Below are 7,544 nucleotides of genomic sequence, written 5' to 3' on the forward strand. Positions count from 1 at the left end.
AGCCTAAACAAGGCTAAACTCAAAGTTGGAATCAAAGCTGTCCTTGCAAAGAAAAAAATAAATACTTACCTCTCCCTCTGCCTTGCAAATGCCTGCCCAATGAAGATTTGTTGTTCTCTGAAGTCCATTCAGAAACCAGTTAGTTTCCACCTGTACCTGGGGACCATGGAGGGATTGAGCCTGGAGATTCAAACACTAGGAATTACATTGTGGGGAATTGTGTATAATATCTTCATATAGTAATAACTAATAATATAGCATGTTGTAATTTCACATAGGGAATGGGATTTACTTAATCTATACAGCTGTTCAACTGAATATGTTTTCATGGAATTTACAGTAATATCCCTAAAAAATGGATAAGGGTGAGGTTCGAAGGTGACGATCCTTTTTTAATTTTGGTATACATCGAGAATACCTGCAATAGTGAATATCGTCATGATATTCAGCTCCCATGTTGAATTCCAGGTTTCTTCTCTTTTTTGCCCCCAACTCATCCACAAAACCCCCACTGCCTCCCTGTGATGTTGGCTACCATTGTTCCCTAAGACAGTAGAACAGTCCTTTTTACAAGCAATTTTCTATCAGACAAAATTCTTTGGGTTCTACTTATATTTACTTGGGATTGGCGTTCTCCTTCCCTGAAAATCTCCTGGGGTCCCCAATGCCTGAAGGACATTGAAGGGTTACACTTATGAGATATTGAAGGTTTTTGAGTTGGCATCTGGATCTTGATAGCATCATACTGTATATAAACTCACCTCACTCCTGAAGAAGTGAACCTGTTCATGAAATGCATCAAGCATTGTCACTGCCTCCCCACCAAAGTTTGATATACATGGAAAACTTGAATGTCATGTTGTAATTGACGATGATGTAGAAGAAAGATGTTGTTGATGGTTTACATATTGAGGTGTGGATACATATTTGACATAAACACTATTTTATAACATTTTAACATGGCTATTAATAAAATGAAACATTCGTTGATGTATTTATAGACCTGACAAGTCCCATATTGTTTTCCTTTTTTGTTCATAAGTCGTAAATATGGTAGTAAAATCATACCATCTTGGCATATGGAGATCAAAAATGGGGTTTTAGTACTAGTCATACTAGCATTATTATAGGCAGAGATTGGAAGGCTGAATTGGCTCCTGGCATCTTATATGTCTTGGGTACTCTAATAGTGAGATTTCCAATATAATACCTAACTCCATTTCCATTCACCTGACATTTAGGGGGTTTTGACCAAAAACATGAGTGTTGTAGCTCATCCAGTTAAACCAGACATACAACAGGGAAAGCAGAGGGAACGAAAAAGAGTGGAAATTATTTTTTAGGTACAGTAAACCCCCGCTCCATCGCGGTTCAGTTTTTGCGGCCCCGGTATATTGCGTTTTTTTTTTGTAATGTTATTTTACTATATAAATCATTAAAAATGAAATATTTTTTTGTGTTTTCCATAGCTCTTGCTATGTCTCTCAGTATCTTTTATGTGTTTACATGAGTTTCTATTGTTTTAAAAGTGTGTTTAAAGACCTTAGAATGCTTTTACACGTACAGTGACAGTAAAAAAAACATGCCTACAATGCATTTAAATAGGGTTTTTCTATTTCGCGGAATTTCACTTTTCGCGGCTGGGTCCGGAACGTAACCCCCGCAATGGAGGGGGGTTTACTGCACTTCTATACAAGCACCTCATGAGCCTCTCTCAAAGGAGAACACACCACCCTTCTCTCTACCTGGATTTCTCCAGGGGAACTTCTGATTCCCAATATGAAGGCCATCAGATCTGGTTGACTACACCCAGGTTCGTTGGTGCTTCTTGTTTATCTCATTGCCCGACCATCTCTGCATTCCTGACTGCTCTGTAGCCTGTGGACAACTTTCCTCTCCTGAAGTATTTGTATTACCTTCAGAAAAGGTATTCTTTATCCTGGTTAAAATGTGATGCCTGTCCAAACAATTGTGGTTGACTTTCAAACTTTACCGTAATGTTATTCTGAGTGAAATGACCAACAACAATTCTCCATTTCAAAGTTCAGGCATAAGGTTCTCATAATTCTTGAGTTTTTATGAGTGCACTTGTCCCCATACCAATTTATCACATGGAGCACCAGTGACTCTCACTCCTCATCTGAACTTTACAGAGGAGGTACAGTATGCTCATATGGAGCACAGCCAATGGTGCCATACTATGTTGAGTTGGGGGAAGATGGCAACTTTTCACTCACCCATTCTTTGGAGAGACCAAAAGCACGACTCCTCACACTCCAGGTTTCTATCAACTAACCAAAGCTACGCCCAGTTTTGACTGGATATCAACTAATCACAGGGTGAAGGCTAGGTTTTGCATGTTCTTTACTGTAGCTGGTGTGAACAAGGCTACCTGCAACTTTAAAATGTATATCTTATTCTTATACTGAATGGCTGTGACAGAAGACACAACTGTGAATCAATTCTGGGATACCCTCTGCTGTTTTCTTCTACACATCTACCAAGGTTGGCCATATCTGTTATCTTGCCATTCAACGCTTTTTAGAAAGGGGGCCTGAAGGGAGAGAAATATAGGGATTTCTTGTGCAGGATTGTGTTTTTGCCCTCGTTCACATTGAATGTGGCTTTGAAATTGTGCTACTTTATCTGAACTCGCACGATTTCAAAGCCGCATTTCAGTCCGACTTCAGGGATGACTTGAAAGACATCTGTGCTGGTTCATGCACAGATGTCTATTGAAGTCGCCCCCAAAGTCGCCAAAAGTAGTGCAGGAACTGCTAGATGTGGATTAGCATACTGTTTTTGTTGGCTGTTCCTTAGATGTGCTAATTGCTTAGGATAACATGATCAGGCCCTGATCTTGTGTGCTATATATTCTGTGTGGGTTTACAATAAAGAGAGTTCCAGTTTGCATCTAAGCTAGAGTCGTCTAGTCCTTGAGTGCTCAGCTATAATACCTTGTTCCTGACAGAAGGAGGCTGTATCTTGATGAAAGCACCCAAGCTGGGTGCCAGGCTGTTCCGTCACATTACATATATAGGCTGATGCAGGTTCCAGGCCTGCCATGTTAATCATTGCTTTATTATATAGTTATGCACTGGCTTGGATAAGGTGTGCAGAGCAGTTTAGACTTTTCAAACTTCATTGCTTGTTAAAGCTCTTTCTTTCTTTTAATTCCATGTTGTAAGCTACCGTGTTTCCCCGAAAATAAGACAGTGTCTTATATAAATTTTTGCTCCCAAAGATGCGATAGGTCTTATTTTCAGGGGATGTCTTATTTTGCCCCCTCTGATCCTCCTGTGTCATATTGATTGCCCCCTCTGATCCTCCTGTGTCATTTTGATTGCCCCCTCTGATCCTCCTGTGTCATTTTATGGTAAGTGATCCCCCACCCCTGTGCCAGTCATCCCCCCCACACCTTAATCAGACATTTCCTACCTCAGTCAGCAGGGGCTTAGTGCCCGACTGTGTGTCCCACACGACTCACTGTCAGGAAGAAGCGAGTAGCAGGCGGCAGCGTGGGCTCTCTGATTGTCCTGTCTGCTCCGGCTGTACGGCGGCCTACAGTGAGCTGCGCGGCGGCGCTCTCCGCTACGGTCCAGAGTCATGGTAAGTCCCCGGTAAGCTTCGGGGGCCTTATGTTCGGGGAAGGCCTTATTATCGGGGATGTCTTATTTTCGGGGGGATGCCTTATCTTTCAGCGAGAGGCAAAACTATTAGAGCCCATTCACATTGAGGCGACACGACTTAGGGGGACTTGTGTCGCTCCTATTAGAACGGGTCCTGTACTACTCAATGGACCGCGACATACCGCGACTTGTCAGGCTGACAAGTCGCCTGACAAGTAGCGCTAATGTGAATGGGCTCTTAGTAGGTCTTATTTTCGGGGGATGTCTTACTTTTGGGGAAACACGGTATTTTTTGTTGACTCCAATAGCAAGCATCTGAATCCAATAGCAAGCATCTCTGCATCTGAATTCTTTGGTTTCTCTACCATCAGCTGTTACAAGGGGATTGCTCTTTCCATATTGAAATTTCTGTACATTGGGGATTGCAGAAAGAAAACTGACGTGTCCTGCTGCAGAAGGAAGGGAGAGACTCCATGGAGCACCCAAGATATATACTAATGCATCTTGCTGTCTCCTATCGGCTGAGTGTGAATAACAGTACAAGATAACAAAGCACCCCTAGTTGTCAGCTGCATTTGTTTTTTTCCAGCATATTGTTACTATACTCTAGAGATAATTGAAATACAGAAATGTTTGTATGTACTTCAACATTTCAGTGAATCTGTTCATCGAAAAAAAAGGTATTTTTTATTTCCAAATCTATTTTTATGTCTTAGCCAGATTTAGATGACTACCTTTCATCTTGTTACAGTTGTGTTGTCTCCTTTTAATAATTGAGTCTGCATCCCAGTCAGTGTGATGTAACCATGTTTAATCTAAAAGATATCTAACACCTTCTATCCACAATAACACACAGACAAGAGGTTCTTTTCATTGACATAGTTTTACATAAAACTTAAATATCTCATTGACAGTATATTTCAAACATTCCATTTCATATTTACATGACCATAAACAGACAAGTTGCCCTGGATGTTGAGTTGTTCACCAAAAATGTGATTGACAAGTCACACAAGGGAATATATTCTTTCTCCACCAGTGTCAAGTAATGGAAGAAGTCTAGGAAATTGGGATTAGCTAGGAAATTTACAGGAACTTTTTAGTGTTCCAATATGGGTGCCGTCTGGTCAAAGAAGCTCAGACCATGTCTGATCATCTGCTTCTGCTCTGCAGAGAGAAAATTAGTAAATGTCTGCAGATTTTCTATTATGAGAACATTAATAAACATATATAAGGGTACCGGGCTCTGTGTTCCCATAATACCAGACACCAATTAAACTGTAGAATTTAAAATGTTCATTTGAACGTTAATAAAACTTTAAAAGCCAAACAATACGAAATTAATGGATTTGAAAACACATTGTATTCTTTGTGGCAGACAGCAAATATAAACTCTAAATGTACATGGTATTTTTCATCTTTCATATATGCTATTTGACTCTATTTATTATATGTAGTGCTTTTTCATGCACTGGCAATACTATTCTCTTAACTTAGTGGTTCAGTCTTAAAATCTTGTATTTCTTTTTCCTTTATTTCTCATAGGTCTTTTTTAGCATCAAATCACATATTCTTTTCTTTGCATCCTTAAATTATCCACGGTTGTGGTCAACCCACTACCTTTTTAAGAGCTGCGTTTTATGCTGTCCTGGGAACACCAGAAGGATGATGCCCTTGTGTTATGTGTCTTTAGTAACAATGACTTTGCTATTGGAGGCTTTAAACTTACTTAAAATTAAATTTTAAATGTGCAGACCACCAAACAAAAGAAATGAGAGATAGTTTCTGGTTTCTTAAATATGAAAAGTTGGTGGGGGTAACTCCCAAACATGTGGAACTGTGATTGACTGCACATGATGTCATCGGGAGCCCATATTACCAGCTCCCGATCGTTGGTAGTTGATGTCACTAACAGCTTGGTCACAGTTCTAGGGGTGCCAATGGAGCACACCGCAGAAGAACACAGGGTTGCATATATGCAGAGGCTGGGCATTAAGGCCCACCCATCATGCTGCTGCATATATGCTTTAGGCTCAAAGGAGGTTAAAAATCCCCTGCACCCCCTTGGTCTAAGGTTATTTTCCTGAATTTAGCCACAAATATCCAAAGGTGGACAGAAAAGGAAAACAAAATAGGGAAAACTTAGTAAGATTTGTAAACTTTGAGGCTTTGTGCTTCTACCATATTGGAGCATAAGTGCAATTATTGTAAATACAGCTCTGACCCTTCTAGGGCACCTAAACCCCAACTGAAGTCATGGTAATATAGTTTTAGTAGGACAGACATTGCACTAACAACCTCAATAAATGCTTAGGAGGTTCCCGCTCAGGCTGACAATGTCCAATGAGTTGGATGCCGCTGACTAGTGAGGGTGCAAGCTGGGGAAATGTTTATGCAGACCCAAAGCACTCTGTGGAAAAAGGAAGATATTGCCCCATCACCGCACACCTCGCTGGGCCCAAGAGGTTAGCAGGTAAAGCAGCCTCAGCTCGATTCATCCAGGCTATGCCCCCTAATATGTCTTGCTCCAGGGCAGGGCGAAACATGTTGGGGGTGTGGCCTGGATAAATCGAGCTGAGGCTGTCTTTTCCTGCTAACCACCTGGGTCTGGTGAGGTGTGAGGCGGCCGGGCTATTTCTTCCTACTTCCATAACAACCTCCATTGTAATATTCCTACATTATTTGCCCCATTATAGTAGATGCACAGCGCATGCCAATGTGACTGTACAGTTCAGTAGGCCACAGAGTCTGACAATGCTGTCCAGTGCACTCCAAAAGACCTGGTCACACACTCACACACTCCCTTATTTTGCACTACAGGTCTGTGTGCTGAGGGGGTGTGGCTGTCACTCAGCTCTGCCGACGCAGAACACTTAAAGCGGAGTTCCACTCAAAAGTGGAACTTCCGCTTTAAGGCCTCCTGACCCTCTGACATGCCACATTTGGCATGCCATTTTTTTGGGGAGGGAGCGGGTACCTAGTTTTGACAGGTGGCTCGAGCGGTAGTTCTCCTCTCCCCCTTCCTCCCTGCAATCGTCTGGGACACGTCACAGGTCCCAGACGATTGCCCGTCCACTCAAACTAGTGCATGCGCAGTGTGCACCCGGCTATGAAGCCACAAGCTGTCACAGCCGGGTGCTCAAACTAGTGATGCCACGGGGAGAAGAGGGAGAGAATCGGGGCTCCCGCCGGCCGCATCGTTGATCCATGGGACAGGTTGAGTGTGTGTTTATTTAAAGTCAGCAGCTACACTTTTTTTGCTGACTTTTAATAAACACAAAAACCAGTGGAACCCCACCTTAAGTGGAAAGTAGGAAGAACAACTTTTTTTAGAAAGAGAAAAGGGTATCTTTAAGCATTTCCAAACAAACGTTAGCTAAAAGTCATGTCATACATCGTTATAGAACTATAAAGAGGAAAAAAGGTGTGAGATTTCAATTGGGCTTTAACCCTTTACAAATATTGATTCTACTTCCATTGCCTCTGTGGGTGTGTATATTTTCTCTGTAGTCAGGAAGTCCAGGACAATTGTTTTGCACTCAGGTGATCGTGCTGCCCTCTAAGGTGCAGGTAGGTACAACTCTCTTTCAGGGTTATCACTCTGCTTTTCGTCCATTCCGTGCATACGCCACAAAGAGCACAGTGACAGTCATACTGTAAAAATGCCTGCAGTACGATATGTATAATTAAATAGTAAAAACTGTACATTTTAATTTAATTGAAAACACCCCTTTCAGAATTAAAGCAGTGCGTTTATCTGAGTAAGCTTCAGCTGTGATACAGTGATCTAAGAGTAGTTGTGTAGCGGTGCTGCAGGTTTTGCTTATTTAGTGGTCCTCAGAGTCATCCACATATGGACGTTAATGCTGGAACACATTTTTACATGGAAAAAGGAGCTTTTTGTACTATTAATAG

The sequence above is a fragment of the Pelophylax lessonae genome (assembly GCF_965119305.1).
Source record: "Pelophylax lessonae genome assembly, chromosome: 6".
NCBI lineage: Eukaryota > Metazoa > Chordata > Amphibia > Anura > Ranidae > Pelophylax > Pelophylax lessonae.